This window comes from Rattus norvegicus, chromosome 1 (assembly GCF_021556685.1).
Source record: "Rattus norvegicus strain SHRSP/BbbUtx chromosome 1, alternate assembly SHRSP_T2T, whole genome shotgun sequence".
Taxonomy (NCBI): Eukaryota; Metazoa; Chordata; class Mammalia; order Rodentia; family Muridae; genus Rattus; species Rattus norvegicus.
In genome coordinates, this window is record NC_141534.1 from 210,282,716 (window position 1) to 210,297,891 (window position 15,176).

At 45.6% G+C, this 15,176-nt stretch overlaps 1 long non-coding RNA gene across 2 annotated transcripts; it reads left to right on the top strand.

Annotated features, from left to right (window-relative positions):
* Window positions 1–1,716: 1,716 nt before the first annotated feature.
* LOC147997010 (uncharacterized) lies at window positions 1,717–11,252 on the top strand. 2 transcript variants are annotated; one of them, XR_015652734.1, is made up of 3 exons: window positions 1,717–2,561; window positions 7,679–7,794; window positions 9,362–11,252. It is a non-coding gene; the product is annotated as an uncharacterized LOC147997010 (long non-coding RNA). The 2 variants fall into 2 exon arrangements; XR_015652735.1 differs by having other exon boundaries at window positions 2,332–2,561; window positions 7,554–7,794; window positions 9,362–11,041.
* Window positions 11,253–15,176: the final 3,924 nt, after the last annotated feature.

The window sequence follows — 15,176 nt, forward strand, 5'->3', positions numbered from 1 at the left end:
GCTCTGCCCAGTGTGGAAAAGTCACTCTTTCCCTGGCTGTAATAGGATCAAGATGCAGCCCTCTCAGCTCCTTCCCCAGCACCATGCCTGCCTGCACACAGCCATGCTTCCTGCCATGATGATCATGGACTGGACCTCTGAGACTGTAAGCCAGCCCCAGTTAAATATTTAGAGTTACTAGAGTTGCCTCAGCCATTGTGTCTGGGCACACTTGTAAACCCTTAGCTAAGACAGAAGTGGGTGCCAGTTGGGGGTCTGGCTGTAACTGGCCTGGCCATGTTGTTGTTTGGAAGATTTGAAGACTGTGGATTGGAAAGCTATGGAATGATTCCCTTGGGGTTCAGTGGACCACCCTAGTTTGAATATGAAACACACTGTTCCTGAGGTGATTTGAACTGTACAGACCTTGCCCAAAATGTTTCAGTGATGAGCATTAGTATTTCGCCTAGAGATAGTATTTGTGATATTTTTGGTGAAGGTCATGCCTGCTTTTTGCCCTTGTTGAAAGTTTGCCTGAGACCAATGTGAAGAGATTCGGACTAATTGCATTGATCAGAAAAGCCTAATTTAGATTTTATCCTTTGATTCATTCCTATGAGTGTTTGATCAAGCAGAGCAAGTTTAGAGAGGAAACATAGAAAATATATATTTCAAGTATTAAATGGCACCAGAAAGTACAATGATGCTAAATCCTGTAAATCCCACCCTGCTAAGTTTATTGTTTACTTAGTTATGATTTTCATTTGGACTTTGATTCTGAAATGAACTACAATACACAAAAGGAATCCAGAGAGTTTGATCTGGATTTTTTTTATCTGAATCTTAAGGAAAGTGGCCATGAAAAGCTTAGGCTCAGGCATGGTACTACTACAAGTCTTAAATCCCTGACACACAGGCAAGCAGATCTCAAATTTCAAAGCCAACCTGGTTCAGAACAAGTTCTAGGTGAAGAAAAGCTAAGTCCAGGCATGGTAGTATACACCTTTAATCCCAGCATTCAGGAGACACAGCCATGAAGATCTCTGAGCTCAAGGACAGTCTACAGAGCAAGTTCCAGAAGCCCAGCTTAGGCAGGGAAGGAGTTGGAATAGGGAAAGCTGGTGATGATGTCATAGAACAGTGGGGCCATGTTCCACCTCCATCAAACAACAGAACTTGGTAGCTTTGGCCATGTGGCTCTGGCTTTAGAGTCAAGAATAGAATGGACTACTGGGGCAATTATTGTTGGTTATCTGGAGCTAAAAACTCAGTGGTGATTAAGTAGAGACCAGCATAAATCACGGAGTTGAAATCTTCTGGGAAGTATTTTCTGAGAATAGAAGCAAGCTGTGTTTCAGAGACAGCAAAGATTGTACCTCCTGTTTCAACTGGACTTGGTAATGCATAAGAATCATGGAGTTATTACTGGTTTGAAGGCATGAAGTGGTCAAAGATATCAGCTGAGGCTTCTCACTGTGAGAGGACACAGAAGGCCATTAGTGAAGGGGCAGCCTCACCTGCAGTTGATGGCCCAATAACTGAAGGTGTCATGCAAAGAAGTTGAGGTTTGGTATCATGAAGGGAGCCTATGAGAGGCTATATGTGCAGCCTACTTGCAGTGGAAGACTCCAGCTAATTAGAGATGCCAGCTAATTAGAGATGTTCTTGGGATGATCACCAAGAATAGCAGTGAAGTGGAATCAACCAGATCCTAGCATGCTACAGAGGGCTGAGCTGGAAAAATGATGCAAGCCCTTTGGAGGATCCCAGAAGATCATGTGTTGATCCCAGACATCAGAACAAGGAGTTGTAAAGTTGAAGTTGCCTTGGATACCCCAAGATGTTAGAAATGTCAGAGCCATTGGATACCTGTCAAGGAAAGCTGCTAACAGGGACTAGAACCAGCCCAAGAGAATGAAGTTTGTTGCTGCTGATTGCCAGATCGGCCAATGTGAGGTCCAAACTGAACCCCTTCCCAGACCCCTTGTATGAGACTCATGGAGGTAGTGATTGATACAAAAGCAAGAGGAGCTTTATTGCCCCAATGCACTGGGGTTGACACCCTTCAGAGAGAGATGACCCTGAGCAGACAATAACAGGGATTTATATACCTTTGATAGAGCAGATTTTGAATAATAAGGCAGAATTTGAACAATGGTAACTAGGCAGGGTACTATTGGTGGGGCAAAGTGACCTCAAACTGACTCTCGGTCAGTGGACCATTCCGGGACTTTCCAATGGGATTATTTGGGGAGTTCCAGGTGGCTTTGTTCAACAGTTTGGCTTGGGACTTTTCCAGGAACTAACCTAGCTCTACTCCTTCTGGAAAGGAGGGGGTCTTTCGGGGCTCAAAGGTTTGTGGTGAAATTTTCCTACTTGCCTCAAATTGACCCAACTCTGGCACTTTGACCAACAGCAGTCAACAAGGGTGAAAGTAGTTGGAGCTCTGAAGGGCGCTTTGACATAGGACATGGAGACATGGAGTTTAGGATTTTGCCCAGCTAGTTTTCTGTCTTGCTTTGGTCCAATATGCTCACCATGACATTTTGGAATATTAATGTACATCTTGCATTATTTTGGAGGTAAGTGATGTGCATTTTCATTTTGATTTAATAAGTCTCTTAAGAAGAAATTACCATTTAGAAATTGAATGACTATCAGAAGAGACTTTGAAGTTTGGACTTTTAACATTGTAGAGAGTGTTGTAGACTATGGGGCTTTTGAATTTGGATTAATGTACTTTGCATTATGCTATACATAGGTAAAGCCCCATAGACTCAGAAGTTTGAACAAGCCTATGGGGGCCAGGGAGTGAAATGTAGTGGTTTGAATATACTTGGTCCCAAAGGAGTGGTACTGTTAGGGGTGTGGCTTTGATAGAGGAAATGTGTGACTGTGTTAGTCTACTCCTGGCTGCACTTAGGTCAAGAACAGAATGCTCAACTCTTTCTACAGCACCGTGTCTGCCTGGACAATGCCATGTTTCCTGTCATTTTATTAATGGACTGAACCTTTGAAACTGTAAGCAAGCCCCAAGTGAATGTTGTCCCTTAGAAGAGTTCCCTTGGTCATGGTGTTTCTTCATGGCAATGAAACCGTAACTGAGACAGGTTGGAAATGGGCAAGACCACATCTTGACCAGGACTTCATAGCATGTATATCTCTCAATCGCTTTAAATTTAAACATCATGGAAGGACCTCCAAAGAGGACTGGGTCTCTTGGTACCTCTTTGCAATGTGGCAACCACGAAATACACTTTTCTCTGATTTTTGTTATTACTTGCCTGTTTAACTGCCCTATGCAGGACGGGTGATTGAGCCTTGCAAGTTAGAGATGCTAAGAGTCAGGCTCAGGACCTTGAGTATTTCACTAAGTACTTTAGTGGACACTTAGTAGACCCTGTGAGTAAGGTTTCCAGAGTAGATGGGACATTGAGTGGTCCCACACTGAGGGAGAATTACATTACCTGACAGAATGTCCTTATCTTCCCCCTTCAGCCAGCATCAGTTATTTTGACTTCTACAGGGTAAAGCAGAGACGTCGTTGTGAGGTAGTTGAGAGCATTAGCCTTTCTAGGCCCTTGGTGAGCTTAGCTGGTAATCTAGTGTGAGGAACAAGGACTCCCTTCACAAGGAGAGCCCTGGAGTCTCAGAGCAGCAAAAGTAGATGGAGTATTTTACCACTTTGCAAAGCTGATCTTCAGCCAAGAACAGGTGGCACCATGGATGAATACAGAGCACATCTTATAACCTTCCTGCATGGGACCAACTCTCCCCTCCCCCTCCTTTTTAGCTGAGTAATCAGGAGGGTACACTCTTACCCATCAGCTGGTCTCATTTTTCTGCTGCTGTGGTTTGTCTTTTTCTCAACAAAAACCGTGCATGGATTCATTCCTGCATTTTATATCCCGTTTAATTCAAGTTATCAGGTTAACCACATTACAGGGGGAGCTTTGTGTTAGTAATTGTCCACTATAAATGTCTAGTTTGGTTGGGTATGAGTTGGGGTGGGGGTTGGGTATCAGGATGCACCCAACCAGCGACTAACGGGACCAGTTGAGGTTTTTTTGTGAGTTTTTTAATTTTGATTTCTGTTTGTTTCTTTGTTTGTTTCTGTTCATTTGTACTTGCGTCTAGACTGACTCAAGACATGTTTGAGTGAACTCTCAGATTTTATTTCTCAAAGCAAGGGTGCAGGAGAACTAGTGGTTGATAAAGCACTTTATGTAAATTTATTAAGGGAAAGTGAGAAAAAAATCCCCAGGAGTGGGAGTGGCCTAATAAGCTTTTCTGAGCCTTATTGTGGAGACTGGAGCAATCGACAGCGAGATGGACCATTTCTGAGAACATCACAGACTGAATGTATCCTTGCCAAGTACGCTTCCTCTGACCAGTACAAGAGTTTCTGAGTCACTCAGTGGAATGTCATTAGCCTATGCCACGCTGCACTGCCGTTCTCAACCTTACTCTCTAAGAGGAGTCACCATGTGTCTCAGGCTCCAAGGGTGTATTTGGGTTTTGCTTTGGTCTCTGGAATTTCTACCCCCAGTAAACTTCTCTCTAGTGTTTACCTTGGGCTCAAGAGAACACACGTACTTCAACAGATATCCAAAGACCAAGAGATTGGAATCTTCCCTGGCAAATAGCAGATACCCCCCAAAAAATGAAGCCAGAACTCTGAAAGATAAAGCCTTTCACCAAATGGCAGTGGCCAAAGTGGCAGGCAATGAATCCTCACAGGTCAATAGAGTCCATACCCACAGAAGCTCGGGGTTCCAGGTGATTTAACTCGGTAGAAACATACTGAACCACTGGCATTGAGGAAGCAATAGTGCTCTTGGAGAGAGCTATGCTGTGATTTGAGAACTGTGCAAACAGCAAGCTTCTTCAGGCTCTGCGTTCTCCAGGCAACATTCAAATATTAGTCCTCGAAGACTTAATGTGTGTTAAACCAAACTGGGGCAAAATGTGACCTGCTTCCTGAATCCCTAAAGTGACTCAGCGGTGAACCCCTGGCTCCTTCAGTTGTATGTGTGTTTCTGAACTTATGTCACAATGAAATTCTTTAGAATCATGTCGAACATAAAGTGCATGCGTGTGTGTGTGTGTGTGTGTGTGTGTGTGTGTGTGTGTGTGTGCTTCGAGCCTGCTTGCAGTGTGTGTGTGACTATGGCTGCACATGTGTGGGGGTGTGTGGAAGTGGGATTTAGGGACAGTTTTTGAACTATATTAATTTATAGGCCAATGCTGTCTCTTTATTATCCATTTGTTTAGACATGACTTGCTAAACACAGGAATATAATACTTCACTATAACATCTGAAGTGAAAAAGGTTGAGTGATTCTTCTGTAGGGCTTTGTCTGTGGGAGAATGGAGCAAAATGCCAGCCCAGTGTTTCAATTCTGGGTGGAACAGTTTGTCTCTGCTGCTTCCAAACAGAAACTGAGGCTGAGAAAGCGAATCTCACCACAGGACTGTGAACAGATAACCTGTCCTGTACAGAGAGCATCTTAGAGAAGGAGAAGCATCTAAGACAGTTAAATGAGTGTACACATGGGGAAACCATGCTGATGAAGGTTATGGTACACAAGTTTTTGAAGGCTACAGATACTTTGTTAATATTTTTCTTCCAAAACAAATGCTACCTATGCAGCATCTGGTCCAGCATCTGACCCAGCATCTGACTCAGGATCCTACCCAGCATTGGGATTGGAAGCCCCACAGTCCAGACACTTCTGTTTAGCTTTGTTTGTTTGTTTACTTACTTATTTATTTATTTATTTATTTATTTATTTATTTATTTATTATAAAAATGTGGCTGCTGGGCTTTGAACTCAGAACCCCTGGAAGAACAGTCAGTTCTCTTAACCACCGACCCATCTCTCCAGCTCTTGTTTTGTTCCTTAATCAGCCTGTTTACTCTGTATCCCAGGCACCTTAGCATTCCCTGTATAGACCCAGCAGTCCTTCAGCTCACAGAGATTTGCCCACCTCAGTTCTAGGATCAATGCTTCTGCCGCCATGCTCGGCAACACCTGGGATTTCAGTTATGTTCTCTAGGGAACAGTCAGGTCCTCTTGCTTACCAGTCATACATGTTACCAACTCAGAAGTTTCCTTAGTTTTCCCTCCCTTCCCTTCTTTTCCCTTCCCTTCCCTTCCCTTCCCTTCTTTTCCCTTCCCTTCCCTTCTTTTCCCTTCCCTTCTTTTCCCTTCCCTTCCCTTCTTTTCCCTTCCCTTCCCTTCCCTTCCCTTCCCTTCCCTTCCCTTCCCTTCCCTTCCCTTCCCTTCCCTTCCCTTCCCTTCCTTTCCCTGCCCTGCTCTGCCCTGCCCTGCCCTGCCCTTTGCTTCCTTTCCCTTCTCTTATCCCATCTCCATTTTCTCCTCTTATCTCCCCTCCCTACCCTCTGCTCCCCCCACCCCATCTCCCCTTGCCTTCCTTTTATTCCCTGCATTAACAAACCAGACTGTAGAGAAAACCACACTCTTCTTCCAGCTACCACCAGACGAGCTTGGATGCTCCAAGCTTGTGCTTCCTGCTGACCAAGGCTTTCTTTGGTATTAGAGCCTGGATGCAGACTTAGCTGCTGCTCCTCACACAGAAAGGGAGTGAGGGAGTGCAACAGCACAAGCATCAAGAGAACCTTCAGCTGGAGGAACCTCTCACACTGCCACCGTGTGGCTTCTGGAGGAACAGCATAAAACTGCTTCCCCCTGCTCAGACCCTGGCCATAATCCTAGACATATTTACACAAAATTTCATTAAGTGTTACCGGGCACCTGGGATACAGCCTATGTCTACTATTGGGTAATAACCCAACAGGTCGAGAATGTGCCTTAGTAGACAGAAATAGTCACTATGTGGAGAGAATCTGAGCTCTGAGATCAAATCTTTTATGAATGTTTCAGTATATGGTGAATGTTTACAATGTATTGAGCAGATTGGAACCCTGCAGACATTAGAGCTGAGCCCAGGTTCCAGAACTGCAGAATCAGTCCTTAGGTCAGACCTCTAAGGCACAGTGCCCTGGCTCTGGTTCAGCCAGAAACATAGCTTTAGAGGCAGTGTTCAGCCAGGCATATTAGAGCACACGAGTAGTCACAGCACTGGAGAGGCTGAGACAGGGAAGAGAGCTGCTGTATCCAGGCTAGGCTGAGTGACAGGGTGCTGGGGTCATGGATTTCCTTTTAAAAGAAACAGACCTGCAAAGATAGCACAGTTGGTAAATGTGCTTGCACTCAACTCTGGTTTGAGTCCCTAAATCCAAGATGAAAGCAGAAAACCATCTCCTGAAACATATATGTAAGTATGTATGTGTATGTATATGTACATGTGAATATCAACAAATGATATTAAGTTCAATTAATTTAAGAAATATATTCTAACTGCCATACTCAGGAATCTGATAAGAATTGGACCTTTGCTCTGCCCAACCATACACCTGAGTTCCTGGCTCCCTTACCAAGCAGATCATGTGTTCCCAGTCCTCAGAGTAGCACCACTGTCCCTGCTTCCCCCACTAGGTCCTGATCATCAGGACCAGGTCTTTACTTTTTGTGCTTTCCTTTGCATAGAACACTGGCTCCTCATGAAGGAAGGTCTTCAATGTCTCTAGTCCACGTCCTGTGAAGGCTTTAGAGGACATGCTGGGTGCAAGCCCACCTCTGCTCTTGACATGCCAGTTCTGTCTCCCTTACAGTCGGCTCTGTCCACCTGCCACCTGCTGGAAACTACAAGAAAAGGACCCATGAGCAGGGCCTGGTGACGATGGACATGTGTGAGCTCCCAGAGATCCGCAGTTCACTCACTCACCAGGTGAGACTCTCAGAGTCTTAAAGGGAGTCTACAGAGGGGTGGGTCTGATCTAGTCTGGAGCTGTGACAGCTTCAGGGCCTCAGTTGGTCTGGCAGTGTGGTGTCCCTGGGACCTAACCTAGTAAGGTATGAATAGAGAGGAATCCCAATGGAGGGAGGAGCCAGGAAGAAGGAGATGGGAGGCAGGAGACCTTAGCTGCCACAGCACCACCATCAGGCTGGTGGAGTCCCACCCAGACCTGCAAGAAAATGAGGAACCATGGAGTGACAGCCAGGGACAGGATGAATGACTGAGACATGCTTGTATTGGTCCATGTGATGTGTTTATTGGTTTGTGACTTTCAACTTAAGGGAAAGGGGAAAGCAGAGGTTGTTATTCCTTGGTGTCTAAGTCCAAGTAAGACTGAATGCTCACCTTATTGCTGGAGGTGGGTGGGCTGCGGTGAGGCACTAGAGATAGTATGTATGACTGCAGAGCATATTCGTTGGCACATGGTGGATGAGCAGATGGCCTCTTCTTGGGCACAAAAATCCAGATATGAGTTGAAGCTGTGGGAAGCAGGAGTGCTGAGGGAAGGAACATGCAGGATAATCAGGAACCTGGGGATGAAGTGAAGGCGATAGCCAAGGAAGGTAGTTCCAAGGGATGGGGTCGAGTTGAGAGTCTTAGATCTTGCAATGGCAACACATGGGGGCATTGCAGCTGGACTTCAGCAGCCAGACTGACAGCAGCAGGGTTTGCAGCAGCTTGACTGACAGCAGCAGGGTTTGCAGCAGCTTGACTGACAGCAGCAGGGCTTACAGCAGCTGGACTGACAGCAGCAGGGTTTGCAGCAGCTAGACTGACAGCAGCTGGACTGACAGCAGCTGGGCTTGCAGCCCCCACAGCTGGAGCAGGAACAGACAGGCACACAGCAGCACACAGGTTTGCAACAGCTTGAGCCACAGCCCCCACAGCTGGAGCCACAGCCCCCACAGCTGGAGCCACAGCCTCCACAGCTGGAGCCACAGCCCCCACAGCTGGAGCCACAGCCTCCACAGCTGGAGCAGTTACAGACAGGAACACAACAGCACACTGGCTTGCAGCAACATACAGGCTTGCAGCAGCTGGAGCCACAGCCTCCACAGCTGGACCCACAGCCCCCACAGCTGGAGCCACAGCCCCCACAGCTGGAGCCACAGCCTCCACAGTTGGAACAGGAACAGGTGGGTACACAGCAGCACACTGGCTTACAGCAGCAAACAGGTTTGCAGCAGCTGGAGCCACAGCCCCCACAGCTGGAGCCACAGCCCCCACAGCTGGAGCCACAGCCTCCTGAGCAGCCACAGCAGGTCATGGTTCTGGTGTTTGGTTGAGGATGGAGTAGATCAGAGGAGAAGGTAGAGAGGAAGGTGTGCAGATGTGGAGCCTTCTGTTCCTCGGGTCTTTATATCCCTGCCCAGGTCAGGTGTGAGGTCACATGGTCACTTCCTGGATCCTGAATGTGTCATAGCTTAGGATTCTCTTCTGCATGGTGTTGTCTGTTCCTATAAATTACTTCTGTTTTCCCTATTCCTTTCCCTAACAGGCTGCCATGTGGCAGGAAATGTTGCCCCTCAGTAAACATCAATAAGTGTCCATCAGAAGATGCCCAGTCCCCTTCCTTTGAGCTATAAGGAGGCATTGATAAGCATTGTTCCCATCCCATGACTGGTGTTTGTGTGTCTGCCTCCTGGGTTTCAGGCTCTACTTGCCGAGCTCAGCACTCACTCTCATCAGTCTATAACATCGGTGTTTTCCTGGTCAAACCCGCACCCTGTGACTTGCCTGGTCGCCTGGTCCTCTTCTTCACATGGGATATGCTAGGACTTGGTTTCCTTGGGATGATTTGATTAATTTTCCCACCCTGTCTTTTCAACATTGCTTTGCTTTTTTTTTTTTTAAAATATCATCTGGTGTAAGAACAGTGTTTTACAATAAACTTTACCTGGGCATGGAAATGCATGTCTCTCATCCCAGCAGCTGGGCGTCAGAGGCAGACAGATCTCTGTGAGTGGTAAACTAGCTGTGTATTTATAGAGCATTGCAGGACGGCCCAGGGTTACATTGTCACAGCACAGATGTTAATCTAGAGGGCAGATTCTGAATTCCCAGGTTCTTCCACTTTTTTACAACAAGTTGTATAAAGCCTCTGGGTGGGTAAAGGAAAGTAGAGGAATCATTACTGGGGAAGATGCCATCTTGGAAGTGCCAAGAGAATGGCGGGTTAGTAGTGGACTGGACCACACCCTGACCAGGACTGCTTACCTATATTCATCTCCTGCTCCCTTTAAATCTGAATATCATGTCAGGACCCCAAAGAGGACTGGGTCTCCTGCTTCCCCTTTTAATGTGGCCCCTGTAGTGGCTATTCCTGGTTGTCAACTTGACCATATCTGGGATGAACTACAATCCAGAATTGGAGGGCTCACCTGGGATCCTGATCTTGAGGTTGGGAGATACAAGTTTCTGACCTGGATCTTGTCACGGAGATCTTGAGGTGTAGTGGTTGTGAATCCCAGGAGACTAAGACAAGGAGATCTCTGAGTTCAAGGGCATCTGGAATAAAGCAAGTCCCTGATCCAGTCCTGGTTGTACACATCTTTATCTGGGCAACACCTTCTGCTGGAGACCTATGTAAGGACATTGGAAGAAGGAAAACTCTCTTCTTCACCTGCTTGCCTTGTGGAACTGAGCAACTACTAGGTCCTTGGAGTTCCATTCACAGTTGACTATTGTTGGGGAGTTGGACTACAGACTGTAAGGCATCCCTTACAAATAGAGACTATATAGTCTTACTATATAGAGACTACTCATAAGTTTTGTGACTCTAGAGAACACTGACTAATACAGAAGTTGGTAGCGGGAGTTGTTCTAGAGCAACAGAAGTATGAGGATGAATCTTTGAAGAAGCTGGAGTTGGTTTAATAATTCACCAGCACCTTCAACTACTGAAACCTTTCCAGATAATCTCTCTCCTTGGAACTTGGAGAATATTGAAGACCTGTGGTGGAAACTATATTTCAAACTTAAAGAAGCTAATGTTGGGCTGGAGAGATGACTCAGTGGTGACTAACTGCTCTTCCAGAGGTCCTGAGTTCAATTCCCAGCAACCACATGGTGGCTCACAACCATCTGTAATGAGGTCTAATGCCCTCTTCTGGTGTGTCTGAAGACAGCTACAGTGTACTCACATACATTAAAAAAAAAAAAAAAAGAATCCTTTTTCAAAAGGAGCTAATGTCTTTGATTATCTTGATCCATCAATTGTAACTGGTGATAAACTAAGAGATGTGGTGCACAAAACTTTCTACAAGTTGGAGCAAAATTGAAAAACTGGCTTGTCGCTCTTAGTATGTCTGGAACAATTGCTGAAAGAAAAGATTGAGTTGTATGATGAAATCCAACAGCTCCAGATGCAAGTAAACAATCTAAAGATTTCTAAGTGTGTCCTTGCAGAGAATCTTCTCTCCAACAGCCATAGAGCTCGAGTTTCAGACAATTAAACCGAAGTCTCTGTTATAAGTTTGGCTGAATTACAGCAAAAATTCAGGTCTCAGCCTCAGAGGGTGTCAGCAGTCAAAGTAAGGGCATTTATTGGCAAAGAATGGGATCCTATAACTTGGGATGGGGATGACTGGGAGGACCCTGTTGAAGCTAAGAGTTTTGAATCTTCAGGTTCTCAAGGGTTTAGCCCACCTGAGGAACTAGTTACCTCAGCCTCACCCCTTGAAATAATGTTGTTTTTACAAGAGGAAATTAATCCCTCTATGTTAGCATTCTGTCTAAGTTACTGGACAGTTACCTGGCACAGCCAGGTATACCTGACACTGTAAAGGGAGCTGCTCACCCCCTCCTCACTCTCTTGCTCTTCTTGTCTCTTGCTCTTACTCTCCCCTTTTTGTCCCTTCTCTCCACATTCCCTTCCCCCTTCTTTCCATGTGTTCATGGCCAACCTCTACTCCTCCCCTCCTCTTCCTCTCTACGTGTTTTCCCCCCCCTCTCCCTTCCCCCATCTCTCTCTGTCTCTCTGTCTGCCTCTCTCTGTCTCTCTCTCTCTCTCTCTCTCTCTCTCTCTCTCTCTCTCTCTCCCCCCACTACCCTCTTAACTCCCCTCCCCCATGCCCTGCATTATCTCTATTCTATACTATACCATTGTGTCTGGTCCCTCAGGGGGAAAGGATGCTTGAGCATGGACCCACTGAGGCATCCCCTTTCACCAGTCCCCCATAAAACATAATCCCCCCTCTATCTTTTAAAGCACAACACTCAGAGTCTGATAAACCAGCAGTGAATTTCTGAAGAAAACGACAGACAAGACAATACCGATGTTCCTCAAGGCCCACCAATAATTTCTTCTAGACCTATAACCAGACTCAAGGCAAAACAGGCCCCTAGAGGGGAGGTAGAAAGTGTAGTCCATGAGGAAATGCGCTACATTACTAAGGAGCTTAATGAGTTTGCTAATTCATTCAAGCAGAAGTCTGAGGAATATGTGTGGGAATGGATTTTTTAAGGGTGTGGGATAATAGTGGAAGGAACATAAAGCTAGATCAGGCTGAGTTTATTGACATGGGCCCTCTGAGTGGAGATTCTAGGTTTAATATTGAAGGTCCCGCAGTTAGAAAAGGTGTTAGAAGTTTGTTTGAATGGTCGGCTGAAGGGTTTATCAAAAGATGGCCTACTGAAAAGGAATTGGAGATGCCTGATAGCCCTTGGCTTAGTGTTGATGAGGGATTTTAAGTCTCAGGCAATCTGCAATGTTAGAGTGGATACCTTGTATAAAACCTAATCCTCCACAATGGGAAGGCCCAGAAGCTATGCCCTTCACAGATCCTGAAAGACACAAACTGCTGAGAGTGACCAGCACATTTGAAGAGTTTTGTTCTTGCCCTTTCCCTTGTACCAGACCTTAGGATTGGAGATGCTGCTGCTCAGTTGGATGGATTAAAGCAGTGGGTTCAATCGGATGTTGAGGTAACAAGGACCAGGTGGCAGAAATGAATTACCAGAGACAAGGTGATCGTAGTTATTATATTGGGCAGCGTAGACAAAATGTTTATAATGACATAGCCCATAATGGCTGGCACAGGAGAGGTGAAATTTATAATGGGATGACTTGGTCAGACCTTTGATACTGGATATTCAGTCATGGTGTTTCCAGGCATGAAATAGATAGGAAGCCTACTGCATATCTGTATGATCTGTATGAGCAGAAAAACTCTCAAACAAATGAAAGAAAGGCTACATTAGATCTTGGCAAAAGGCAATCTCAGTCAGTGAATCAATTTCCAGACTTGAGCCAGTTTGCAGACACAGAACCCCTTGAATGAAAGGGTGGCCAGGTTCCCCTGAGAAAGGATCTTAATAAGACACCTAAAAGTTTTGCTGGTAGCCTTTCTCCAGTTCTTCGCTAGAGAAACGTACTGCCTTTTCCAAGGGTAACTGTACACTGGGAGAAAGGGTCTTTCCAGGGTCAATTGGATACTAGTTCTGAATTGACGCTGATCCAAGGAGATCCCCAAAAATATTGTGGCCCTCCAGTTAAACTAGGGGATTATGGAGGACAGGTGATTAATGGAGTTTTGACTTATGTCTGACTCATAGTGGGTCCAGTAGGTCCCGAATATACACTATGAGTATATCTCCAGTTCCAGAATGTACAATTGGGATAGATATACTTAGAAATTGGCAGAATCCTCATATTGGTTCACTGACCTGTAAGGTGAGGGTTATTATGTTTGGAAAATCTAAACAGAAGCCTTTAGAGTTGCCTCTGCCAAAGAAAATAATGAATCAAAAACAGTATCGTATAACTGGAGGAATTGCAGAAATTACTGCCACCATCAAGGACTTAAAAGATGCAGGGGTGGTGGTTCCCACCACATCTCCCTTTAACTCTATCTGGCCAGGGCAGAAGACAGATGGATCATGGAGAATGACAGTTGACTATCCGAAACTAAATCAGGTAGTAACTCCCATTGCAGCTGCTGTTCCAGATGTAGCTTCATTACTTGAGCAAATTAACACATCTCCTGGTACCTGCTATGCAACTATTGATCTAGCAAGTTCCTTCTCAGTACCCGTCTATAAGGCTCACCAGAGTTAATTCTCTTTCAATTGGCAAGGCCAGCAGTATACCTTTACAGTTTTGCCTCAAGGATGTATTAATTCTCCTGCCCTGTGTCATAACTTAGTTAGAGGGGATCTTGATCCTTTGCCTCCCCCACAAAATATCACAATGGTGCACTATATTGATGACATTACGCTGATTGGACCAAGTGAGCAGGAAGCAGCAAACACTTTGGACTCATTGGTAACATATATGTGTATCAGAGAATGGGAAATAAATCCAACCAAAATTCAAGGACCATCTACCTCAGTGAAAGTCTTAGGAGTGCAGTGGTGTGGGGCATGCAGAGATATTCATTCTTAGGTGAAAAATAAGTTATTGCACCTGGCCCCTCCCACTACCAAAAAACAAGCACAACACTTAGTGGGTCTATTTGGATTCTGGAGACAGCACAGTCCTCACTTGGGTGTGTTACTCAGGTCAATTTACAAGAGACACAGAAAGCTGCTAGCTTTGTGTGGGGCCTGGAGCGGGAGGAGGCTCTTCAACAGGTCCAGGCCGCTCTGCAGACTGCTCTACCACTTGGATCCAGCAGACCTGATGGTACTTGAGGTGCTGGTGGCAGATAGAGATGCTGTTTGGAGCCTCTGGAAGGCCCCTGTAGGTGAATCACAGAAGAGACATTTGGGGTTTTTGGAGCAAAGCTCTACCATTTGCAGACAACCACTCTCCCTTTGAAAACAGCTCTTGGCCTGATATTGTGCCTTCATGGAAACTTAATGTTTGACAATAGGACACCAAGTTACCATGAAACCTGAACTGCCCATCATGACCTGAGTGTTATCAGACCCTCCAAGTCATAAAATAAGACGTGCACAGCAGCAGTCTATTATCAATGGAAGTGCTATATACATGGTTGGGTCTGAGCAGGTCCTGAAGGCACAAGCAAGTTACATGAAGAAGTTACTCAAATGCCTATGGTTTCTACTCCTGTTACAATGCCATCTGCTGCCAAGCATGCGCCAATAACCTCATGGGGTGTTCCCTGTGATCAGTTGACTGAGAAGACTAGGGCCTGGTTTAATGACGGCTCTGCACATTATGCCCGCACCACCCAGACGTGGACAGCTGCAGCATTACAACCCCTTTCCAGGACAACCCTGAGAGATACGGGTGAAAGAAAATCTTCACAGTGGGCAGGACTTTGAGCAATACAATTTGTTTGGAAGGAGAAATAGCCAGATGTGTGATTGTTCACTGACTCATGGGCTATAGAAAATGGATTGGCTGG